Below are 13,170 nucleotides of genomic sequence, written 5' to 3' on the forward strand. Positions count from 1 at the left end.
AGTGAGTGGTAATACAAATACAAGTCTTTTACAAGCATTATCACGAGGTTCCAACGCAAACCTCCACCATACCATGAAGCTTTCACAAACCCACCTAAGTTGTCACACCCCACCCCGAGCTCGCACTCCTGAGCCCAAGGAGAGGCATGATATTAACTAATGCTACTTTAGTTAACATACTAGTTTCCTTTTATAACCCTACTTACAACAACAGCGGAAAAATATTACATGCTTTACTTAGTAACTAGTTTACAAATTCAAGTTGTATTACATGAAGGACACTACCCCGACTACCAATCCCATTTAATACTATTTCTAGACTTGTGGCAGACCTTGACCAACATCGCAACCTGGACTCATCAGCTACCTGCAAGAGAAACACAGAGACAAACCATGAGCTTTTACAAAGCTCAGTGAGTGGTAATACAAATACAAGTTTTTTACAATCATTATCACGAGGTTCCAACGCAAACCTCCACCATACCATGAAGCTTTCACAAACCCACCTACACACATGGTAGATAGTTAACATTTCATATCTAAAAATATCAACCTATGTGCACATAGTTCTCCCTTTCATGGGCTCAGAAGCTAGGCCCATCGACCCTCCGATCATCCCATTCAAGGTTTTCTGTCCCATAGGCTCAGGATCTAGACTCCTAGGTCCCCTGACCATCCTATAAGGATTGATTTTGGGCTCAGGCTCTAGGTCCACAGACCCCCTGATCATCCCAACATCGTACTCATCTCATAATATAAACTACAACATATCAATTCAAAATATGCTTAAAAGAGTAAAAGAAGTAACCACTCACAGTGATCTGTTGAGATCTTTCTTCCCAGTTCACCTGGTTTCCCTTGTTCCTCTGTTGGACCCCATTTTAGGTTTAACTTTAAGCTTAGATTACTCACTCTTTCTGACCTTAACTCAAGACATTCCCTTCTTAAAAAATGTGTGAAAATGTCTTTACTATAATACCTTAAAGTTTCGCCTTGAAATAGGGTTTAGCGAAGGAACAAGGGAAACCGGGTGAACTAGGAAGAAAGATCTCAACAGATCACTGTGAGTAGTTACTTCTTTTACTCATTTAAGCATATTTTGAATTGATATGTTATAGTTTATATTATGAGATGAGTACGATGTTTGGATGGTCAGGGAGTCTGTGGACCTAGAGCTTGAACCCAAAATCAATTCTCACAGGATGGTCAGGGGACAAGGATTCTAGTTCCTAAGCCTGTGGGACAGAAAACATTGAATGGGATGGTCAGAAGGCCGACAGGCCTAGCTTCTGAGCCCATGAAAGAGAGAACTATGTGCACATAGGTTGATATTTTTAGATATGAAATGTTAACCATCTACCGTGTGTGTAGGTGGGTTTGTGAAAGCTTCATGGTATAGTGGAGGTTTGCGTTGGAACCTCGTGATAATGCTTGTAAAAGACTTGTATTTGTATTACCACTCACTGAGCTTTGTAAAGCTCACTAAGTAAAGCATGTAATATTTTTCCGCTGCTGTTGTAAGTAAGGTTATAAAAGGAAACTAGTATGTTAACCAAAGTAGCATTAGTTAATATCATGCCTCTCCTCGAGCTTAGGAGTGCGAGCTCGGGGTGAGGTGTGACATGCTACACGATGAGCGTAGACGCTAAATGATGCATATGGTGCGGGCATTGAGCGATAGACTACACGATGACATTACACGATGAGCGTGAGTGCTACACGATAGGCAGAGTGCTAGACGATGGGCATTGCATGATAGACGTAAATGCTGCGCGATGGCGCTACACGATAAACGGACACGTTAGACGATCGCCATGATGTATTAGACGATAAGGTGTCAACGCTATATTACAAATGATAGTTTCAAAAATGTTTTAAAATTTTTTTAATTAAACATGATTATATTAATTACTAAAATTGAATAAATTAACGAATAAATTGATTAGAATAGTGATAATTGACCATAATTTGTATATTGATAATTTATATTATATTAATAAAAAAATGATTAGTTAATTTGTATATTGATAATTTATACTAAAATAATTAAAAATGATTAGATAATTTGTATATTGATAATTTATACTAAAATAATTAAAAATGATTAAATAATATAAAAATCATATTGAAGAGTATAAACAATTACTATATCAAAGATATGATTCAATTTAGATTATTAATAATAATTAATATGATTTTAACGATTGGATAACTTCCATTAAAAAAAAGCCATATTGTTTATTTGAATTTATAAAATCAAAATATCGAAGGTCAATTTGGGTATTACAGTTACGGGAAGAATCAAAAGCATCTAACATTTAAAAATTAATAAACAGTCTATTACACCAAAATTGATAACACAAAAAAATGTCAAACAGTGAAAAATTAATAAACAGTCAATAACACCAAAAAATGTTAAACAGTTCGTGTACACAATGAGGCACATCAAAAAACATACCACTGAAATCTTAATGAGGCACACAAAAAAAATACAACTAAAATGGAATATAGGGGAATACAAAAATAAAATAAAATAAAAATAACACATTAACCGCAAACTAATTGAATGTTCCTTGAATGTTCCATATTAGTTTGGACTGCATAACAAAAAAGAGAAGTTAGAAAAAAATCTACAAATACTTAAAATGTAGGAAGATAATTAGTTGGAATAGAGAAGTACCTATATAACTTTTATGAAGTAGTATTTGGATAGAGAGTCCACGGGTTGCTGGATCAAAACACAATGAGATACCCTACCACCTACCAAAGAATCAAAAGTTAGGAAGTTAAAAATATGAAAATAACATAACCAAAGAATAGAAAGTAGATAAGGAGAACCAAATTAAATAACTCATCAGATTGACAAACTAAATCTTAGACAACTCAGAATTAAATTCACATCATGTAAATGAACTCAAATCTAATAAGTTGGTAGAGTCATTAATAAAGTATGGGTAGTAGAAATATGCTAAAAAAATAATAATAAATGATGGTGGACAGTTTAATAAATGAAGTAATTAATGATGCATAATATTGAAAACGTGCAAAAAAAATAATAACTAGGACTAACACAATTCAGGGAATAAGGATTAAAACAACAAGATACAGAACTGAGAATTAGTAGGTAAATTAAACATAGCTAGAAAATCAAATACACAGAACAACAGAGAATGAAGGCATGGAAATGAAATTTTGAAGGGAAGGATAGAGAAGAAGACACAATTCAGGGCATTAAGAACAACAAGATATAAAACAGAGAATTAATAGGTAAATTAAACATGGCTGGAAAATTAAATACACAGAACAACAGAGAATGAAGGCATGAAAATGAAAATTTGAAGGGAAAGACAAAGAAGACACGAAAAGGGCATTAGGATTAGAACAACAAGATACAAAACAACGAATTAGTAGGTAAATTAAACATGGCTAGAAAATCAAATACAACAGAGAATGAAGGCATGAAAATGAAAATTTGAAGGGAAAGACAGAGAAGAAGACATAATAAGGGCATTAGGATTAGAACAACAAGATATAGAACAGAGAATTAGTAGGTAAATTAAACATGGCTGGAAAATCAAATACAAAGAACAACAGAGAATGAAAGCATGAAAATGAAAATTTAAAGGGAAAGACATAGAAGAGGACACAATATTAAAAATGAAACAAATCACATAATAAAGAATATACATAACAAAGGATCAAGGATGAAATACACAGAACATGAAATACATGAAATACATAGAACATGTTTAGAACATGAAATACATGAAATACACATAATATGTTTAGAAAATGAAATGTAGAGACATGAAATACATAAAACATGTTTAGAAAAATTAATCATGCCATGAAAATCAAATAAACAGAATATGGTTAGAAAATGAAATACACAAAACATGAAATACACAAAATATGTTTAAAACATGAAATACATGAAATACACAGAACATGAAATACATAGAACATGTTTAGAAAAATTAATCATGGCATGAAAATCAAATACACAGAACATAGGATCGAAGCATGAAATCGAAAATTTCAGGAGAAACAAAACAGAGACTCATCATTGGCTGATCTAGGATTTAGAAAACGAACCTGAACTGGACAATGTTCTCCCCCACTAATCTACAATTCCTTCAACCAGTCCCTACCATGCATTGAACGATCGACCTAAGCAACATCGAGGACCAAAAACAAGTTGTACAACGGGTTACGGGTGAACGGAGGACCGTTAAATCACCAAGGACATGGTTGAGGCCGAGATTGAAGCGGTAAAGGAAAAAGGGAAAACATTAGATCTGTGAGAAAACAACAGATTTATGAAGAAAACAATGAAAGCGGGTTGAGGACGAGATTAAGGAAAAGATTGAAGCGGTTGGGGTTTTAGACGATGGTTGAAAGAGACGTGAGAGGGAAAGGAGAGAAGGAAATCTGAGGGAAATGGAGGAGGGAAAGGGCAGATTTGAGATCGGAAGGATGATTTCTGAGAGGGATTTGCATGTGCAAAAGGGGAGACAAACAGATCTGTGAAATATGAAAGTGGAAAGATAAAACGTTGACATACGAAAGTAGGTTGACGATGATATTGAAGAGAAAATTGAAACGGCTAGGGTTTCAGACAATGGTTGAGAGAGAAGGGAAATGGGAGAAGGATATTTGTGGGAAATGGAGGAGGGATTCACCTGAGGAGGGAAATGTGAGAGGGAAAGGATAGATGAACAGAGGAGAGGGAGACATCCGAGAAAGGGATTCATTCGTCTGACGTGTGAGTGAGGAAAAGAGAGGGAGAGGCAGACATCTGAGAAGGGAGAGGGAGAGATGTCTGAATGAGGGAAAGAGGACATATGAAAACCACTCCAAATTCCCATTACTATTTGCAAACCAATTGGGCTAGATTTTTAAAATTGGTGATATATAAAAATGGGTTGTCACACCCCCTCCCAGATTACCCTTTTATTCTGGAAGAGGATATGATCGTGGTAGCTACTAGCCCTACTGCCAGCACTTACCACCCAAGCCTTTTAATCTACATACCAACCTATTCATCTTATTAGTAATATACGTAAACAGCTAACCTCCCTTAAGTTCTTACAAAGATTACATAATTATAAGCATACAACCAAGACATTACTTTTATAGAAAAATATTCACAAGTGGCCCAAACATTCTTACAGAAACCCTAATCCCTCACAAAGCATGTGTACATAAATAGATTATCAAACTATGTCTTTTAATAAGCCGAGTCTTTCGGTGGTAAGTAGCAGCAGGATCACCCTTGAGGAAACTGACCGTTACCTAAAAAGGGAAAACACAGAAATTCTGTGAGCTAAAAGCTCAGTGAGAGACTACAGAATCGTAAAACAACAAGCGTAGCATCACTATAAACATGTAATTATACCAATGAGTAAACTCAAGCAATTGTCTCTATATGTAGCTGTAAACCATTCTCAAACATCATTAAACATTATTATTCCCTAGTTGAGAACGAGCCTAAACGCTCTAGCTTCAATATTTTTATTACAGACCAAGAAACCCATACTTCGATCTCTCATTCATAACTGCCTACGTGCACGTGGCCACACTAAGTACTATCATATTTTAGGTACTTCTGCTCAGATACCTTCTTAAATTTGTCCTTCAGTATCGAACTACTATGATACCTTCTTATATGTCCTTCGGTATCAAATTGGCCAGATACCTTCTCAAATGTCCTTCGATATCAAATTGGCCAGGTACCTTCTCAAATGTCCTTCGGTACCTAATTGGTTAGATACCTTCTCAACATCCTTTGGTATCAAATGTGTATTTTGTAACATCAAATTAAGTTCCATTGCCTAGTATTTACACAAGAGTTGTTCCATTTCCACTCACTTACACAAGAACTCATTCTCTCATAGCCTTCCTCTAGGAAGCATATATCAAAATCAGAAACATAGCTTTTGTAATGGTTACACAACATACCTTGGCCTGTGTTACACATATACAAGCCAAAAAACATGCATTAAGTTATTCTCCAACCATTTGTTACTTGAGGAAGTATAAATACTTCATTAATGTCACTGTGCTTTACTTGATCATATATGCATGAGTATTAGAAACCTTAAGTTTACTGAATCACTCATCGTTCGTCAGGCTCTTATCGGTTTATACGCATCCCCTAACTCTTCTTGGCCTGTAAAGATATAATTCCCGATTAAACTACTTAGAATTCCTAGTAAAATATCTCAAATAATTCATTTATTAAAGGAACTTCCATCAATACAGACAGCTTTACTGGCGAGATCCCCCTAAGCAAGGTCAGCGAGATCCCCCTGAGCGATGCTAACGAGATCCTCTAGAGCGATGCTAGCGAGATCCTCTAGAGCGATGCTAGTGAGATCCTCTAGAGTGATACCAGCGAGATCCTTTAGAGCAATTCCAGTGAGATCCTCTAGAGCAAGATCAAACGTTTCCTGTGAAATTTTTAGCGATATTCACCTCAATTCCTTATGAAATTTCCCTCTAGAGCGAGATCCTCCTTACAAAATCAAAGAGATTTCCTTTATAAACAAGATGATTATGCCCAAATCTTGCTATACTTCTCCACGATGAACTGCTTGCTTGTTCCTTACAAGCAGTTGTTTGCTTATACGCCAATTCCCTATTATAACTTCAAAAATTCATAACTCAAAATCTAGAGCTCTTTTCAAGAAACTTCCTTCCATAAATTGTTTAGATTTGAGTTAAATTCCTTACCTTAAAATTTCAGCCCAGAATTCCTTATAGTTTGGCTTGGAACTTCCAAACATCACCTCAGGCCCTGATTAATCCATGGTTCTGCCTCTTCTGCAAATTCTCCACTTTTGTTCTTCTCCTCTTGCAATCTTTCTCCAGCAGGACAACTTTGAAAACTAGATTCTCCTAGCTTTCAAATGACACCAAATTCACTAAATTTTCTTTTGTCAATTTCCAAAACCATGCTTTTGAAGTTTCATTTCCCTTTTTAATCCTTCAGTCGCTTCCTAAGTTCAAAGAATAAATTACCACGTCACTCCACACCTAGTGCCTCCAGCCAGACTAATGATTGAGTTTTTTCATTTGATATATTTTCCTTTCCTTCCTTCATAATCCCTATAAACAACATGAATTTCTATTTAATAAATATGTAATATAACATTCCTTTGGCTAAACGTGCTTATCTAGGGAACCCAAGTTCGGGGTTTACAATCATCTCCCCCTTAAAGGAAATTTTGTCCTCAAAATTTTACCTGATATGCCATTTGAAAAGTTGAGGGTATCTTCTTCATTTGTTCTTCAAGTTCCCAGGTTGCTTCCTCGATCCCATGATTACGCCATAACACTTTCACCATAGGAATTATCTTATTTCTGAGTACCTGATCTTTCCTGTCCAAAATCTCGATGGCCTCTTTCTTGTAAGATAAATCTTCTTTGATCTATATCGGTTGTGTTGCTAGTATGTGCATAGGATCAGGCATCTATTTCCTTAGCATCGACACATGAAATACGTCGTGTATACGAGCTAGCTCCATTGGCAACTGCAGCCTATAAGCTGCTGGACCAACCCGTTCCACAAGTTCATATCTGTCTCTTATACACATCTAGATGTGTATAAGAGACAGGAACTGTACTGGTTGTGTTGCTAGTATGTGCATAGGATCAGGCATCTATTTCCTTAGCATCGACACATGAAATACGTCGTGTATACGAGCTAGCTCCATTGGCAACTGCAACCTATAAGCTGCTGGACCAACTCGTTCCACAATTTCATATGGTCCGATGTATCGTGGACTTAACTTCCCTTTTCTCCCAAACCAGAGAATTCCTTTCCATGGGGATAGTCGGAGAAATACCCGTTCTCCGACTTCAAATTCTAGTTCTCTTCTTCGTTTATTGGCGTAGCTCTTCTGTCCATCGCGAGCCGCCTTAAGATTATCCCTGATAAGTTTCACATTCTCTGTTGTTAGTTGAACTAATTATGGGCCCAGTAATTTCCGTTCTTCGACTTCGTTCCAACATACTAGAGTCCTGCAAGGTCGGTCGTACAATGCTTCATAGGGATCCATTTCGATACTAGAATGGTTGCTATTGTTGTAGATAAATTCAATCAACGATAATTATGTATCCCAACTTCCTTTGAATTTTACTACACAGGCTCTTAACATATCTTCCAGTGTCTGTATAGTTCTTTCCGACTATCCATCTGTTTGCGAATGAAAAGTCGTACCGAAATGCAATTTAGTGCCCATAGCCTTCTGTAAACTAGGCCAAAATTTTGAAGTGAACCTCGAGTCCCGATCCGACACTATCGACACTGGGGCTCCATATTGACTGATTATCCTATCCATATAAATCTTAGCTACACGATCTAGTGTAAAAGTAACTTTTACTTGTATGAACTTGGCCGTTTTAGTTAGTCTATCGACTATTACCTAAATGCCATCAAATCCTGAGGGTGTCTTAGGCAAACCAAAAAGAAAGTCCATTGTCACATGTTCCCACTTCCACTCAGGCAGTGGAAGTGGATTGAGTAATCCTGTTGGTCTTTGTCTTTCAGGTTTTACTTGTTGACAGACTATGCATCGGTCCACATGTTCTGCTATGTCTCTCTTCATCCCAGGCCACCAGTAAGATTTCTTCAAAGTTCTATACATCTTGGTGCTACTTGGATGCATGGCATAAGCGGAACTATATGCTTCCTCTAAAATGGCTTGTTTAAGCTGTAGCTTATTAGGCACACACATTCTCCCCTCCTTTTCTAGCACACTATCTGCTCCCAGTTGAAAGTCAACACTGATGCCCTTACTCACATCATCAGCAATCTTCTGCAAATCAGGGTCTTCCAACTGATCCCGTTTAAGGTTTTCTGCTAAGGTCGGCCTTATCTGAAAAGTAGGTATCATTCCTTCTGATGGTTCCACTGATAAGGTGGTTCTGGAATTCCTGAACTCCTGCAATAGAATTCCTCTTATTGAACCAATAATGGCCTTGGGTCTCGAGGATTTCTTACTCAATGCATCTGCCACAACATTAGCCTTACTGGGGTGGTATTCGATGGAACAGTCGTAATCTTTAATCAATTCAATCCATCTTCATTGTCTTAGATTCAACTCCTTTTGATCAAAGATATATTTTAAGCTTTTGTGATTTGTAAATATCTTGCAGCGCTCTCCAAATAAGTAATGTCTCCACAACTTCAGAGCTAAAACAACTGTTGCTAATTCCAGATCATGCGTGGGATAAATGCCTCGTGTTTCTTAAGTTGACGAGAGGCATATGCAATCACCTTCCCATCCTGCATCAACACACATCCCAATCCTTGTCGGGATGCATCGCAATAAATCTCAAGTTCCTTACCTAGAATAGGCAAGGTAAACACTGGTGCTGATACTAGTTTTTGTATCAGCTCCTGGAAACTATGTTCACACTCCAATGACCATTCAAATCTCATGCCTTTCTTGGTCAGGTTCGTCAATGGAAGGGCTATCTAAGAGAAACCCTCCACAAACTTTCATTAATAACCTGCCAACCCTAGGAAACTGCATACTTCTGAAACGGTTGTGGGTCGTTCCCAATTAACTATTGCTTTCGTCTTCTGGGTATCTACACTAATGCCCTCTACTGAAACAACATGCCTAAGAAATACTACCCAATCTAACCAAAAATCGCATTTAGTGAATTTAGCATACAACTGCCTATCTTGCAACGTCTGCAATACTATCCTCAGGTGGGTAATATGATCCTCCCTACTACCAGAATACACCAGTATATCATCAATGAATACTATCACGAACTGGTCCAAGTAGGGATGAAATATCCTGTTCATGAGATCTATGAATACCGCAAGGGCATCTTTCAACCGAAAGGCATTACCCAAAATTCATAATGTCCATATCTCGTTCTAAATGCGGTTTTAGGGATATCGGCTTCTCTCACTTTCAGTTGATGATAACCCGATCTCATGTCTATCTTCGAAAATATCGTGGCTCCTCTAAGCTGATCAAACAAATCATCAACGCATGGTAACAGATATTTATTCTTAATCATTACCTTATTCAGCTGCCTTTAGTCGATACACAATCTAAGTGTACCGTATTTCTTCCTCACAAACCATACCAGAGCTCCCCAAGGCAATACACTAGGTCGAATGTATCCCTTGTCAATTAACTCTTGCAACTGAACCTTTAATTCTTTCAACTTACTCAGCACCATTCTATATGGTGCCTGCGATATGGGAGTTGTTCCTGGAACTAAATCAATAGTAAACTCCATCTCCCTGTCAGGTGGTAATCCCGATAGTTCTTTAGGAAATACATCCTGAAATTCATTTACCATTGGGACATCTTCTGGGTTCAACTCTTTCCCTTGAGTAACCATCATATGAGCTAGATAGGCTTTACATCCCTTGCTCAATAGCTTCCGAGCTTTCACTGTCGATATCAAATTCCCCGCAACCAATCGTTTGCTTCCTATCAACATTGCATCTTGGCCATTTGATTTTCCGAGCACTACCCCCTTCTTGTAACAGTCTACTGAAGCATGATACTTACTTAGAAAATCCATCCCCATGATAGCATCAAACTCCAACAGTTCTAAAGGAAGTCAATCAGCATAGAAGTTTTAACCATTATTTAGTATCTCACAATGATTATAGCATCTATCTATTACTATCACATCTCCCAATGGGGTAGAGATAAATAACTCTTCAGGCATAGGTTTAACCAACCTATCTATACTAAGTGCATACATGCTAGATATAAATGAATGTGTGGCACCAGGATCAAATAAAACATAAGCAGACTGCCCACATACCATAACATTACCAGTCACAACATCTGGAGACTCCACTACCTCCTAGTGTGTCATGACATACACTCGCCTTTGCTACTAGGGTCGACCTACGACATTCTTCTGCTTAGCACCACATGACCCTTCGCCCCGATTTCGGCACTCTTTAGTTGGTTAACTGTCTGGGAGGTCGGCTGTTGTGTTGTTGGAACATCCCTGTTCATCTGGGGACAGTCCCTCTTGAAATGCCCTGTTTGTCCGCATTGGAAACATGCACCTTTGCCAATATAGCATGCCCCAAAATTCCTCTTGCCACAACTAGGGCATGTCGTACTTTTGTTTGTGTTGGCTACCGACTCACCAGCTCGTGGCATCTCTGATCGGCTAACTGCACCGGTCGAGGGTCTCGTTTTCCTTTTCTTGGATCCTTGCCAACTGGTTCCCCTGAAATGGCTTCTACTAGTCTGGGTTGCCACTGAAGATTAGAAACCCATGTCTCTAGGCCCTACTACGGCCTCACTGCCTCTTGGCAACTGCTCAACATCTGCCAAACTCAATTCGACTCGTATTGCTATTTCTACTAACTGGTTAAAATCTAGACAATCAGCCGTAGATGTCACCAGAGTTCTGATTTCCTTCCTCAAACCTTGCTCAAATTTCCTACATCTATCTCTTTCCTCAGCAATAATCGGCAAGGAATACTGTGATAACTCTGTAAATTTCTGCTCATATTCTGCCACCAACATCGTTCCCTGTGTTAATCTGAGGAACTCATCCCTTTTTGCATCCCAAAACGAGCTGAGGTAATACTTATCTTCAAAGGCCTTCCTGAACTCAGGCCATAACATCACATCTGTACTGGCTCGTCTGGCGGATATCACTTTCCACCATTTCTCTGCTCCTCTCTATAGTAAAAAGATGGCTAATCCCACTTTCTTGTCCTCTGGACAACTCATAACAATGAAACATTTTTCAACTACATCCAGCCACAACTCAACTTCAGCTGGATCTATTGTACCTTCAAATGTCACAGCCCCTAGGGCTTTAACCTTTCAATACCATATTTCTTTTATGGGTTGGCTCGTGTAGAGCCAACACTAGCTGCTAACCTCTGCAGTATCCTGTCAAACACTGCAACTTCTAGCTGTGAATCTGCCCTTGCTTGGGGAGTACTAGACTCTCCCTCAGACATCGTCTCCTGACCCACTGGATCATTCACCTTCTTTTTGCCACCCGATGGGTTCTCCTAAACCTCTGGGCCCCTATTGGTAGGGTTAGTACTCCTGCCACTTGTCTGCTTACTCGGTCGGCTACATTGCCTTGGCATTTTACCTAATACAATGTACACATGTTAGGACTCACACTTAGAGACTTAGACTTATGCATAAACTTCCCTCTCATTCCTAAAACCTTATACTCTGATACCAACTTATCACACCCCCTCTTAGATTAACCTTTTATTCTGGAAGAGGATATGACTGTGGTAGCTACTAGCCCTACTGCCAAAACTCACCACCCAAGCCTTCTAATCTACATACCAACCTATTCATCTTATTAGCAATATACACAAACAGCTAACCTCCCTTACGTTCTTATAAAGATTACATAATTACAAGCATATAGCCAAGACATTACTTTTATAGAAAAATATTCACAGGTGGCCCAAACATTCCTACAGAGACCTTAGTCCCTCACAAAACATGTGTACATAAACAGATTGTATACCTAAGTCTTTTAATAAGCCAAGTCTTTCGGTGGCAAGTAGCAGCAGGATCACCCTTGAGGAAACTGACCGCTACCTGAAAAGGGAAAACACAGAAATTTTGTGAGCTAAAAGCTCAGTGAGAGACTACAGAATCGTAAAGCAACAAGTGTAGCATCACTATAAACATGTAAATATACCAGTGAGTAAACTCAAGCAATTGTCTCTATATGTAGTTGTAAACCATTCTCAGACATCATTAAACATTATCATTCCCTAGTTGAGAACGTGCGTAAACGCTCTAGCTCCCAAACGTTTATTACCGACCAAGAAACCCATACTTCAATCTCTCATTCATAACTGCCTACGTGCACGTGGCCACTAAGTACCATCATATTTTAGGTACTTCCGCTCAGATACCTTCTCAAATTTGTCCTTCAGTATCAAACTACTATGATACCTTCTCTTATGTCCTTCGATATCAAATTGGCCAGATACCTTCTCAAATGTCCTTCGATATCAAATTGGCCAGGTACCTTCTCAAATGTCCTTCGGTACCTAATTGGTTAGATACCTTCTCAACGTCCTTCGGTATCAAATGTGTATTTTGTAACATCAAATTAAGTTTCATTGCCTAGTATTTACACAAGAGTTGTTCCATTGCCACTCACTTACACAAGAAC

The sequence above is a fragment of the Benincasa hispida genome, chromosome 2, assembly GCF_009727055.1.
Source record: "Benincasa hispida cultivar B227 chromosome 2, ASM972705v1, whole genome shotgun sequence".
NCBI lineage: Eukaryota > Viridiplantae > Streptophyta > Magnoliopsida > Cucurbitales > Cucurbitaceae > Benincasa > Benincasa hispida.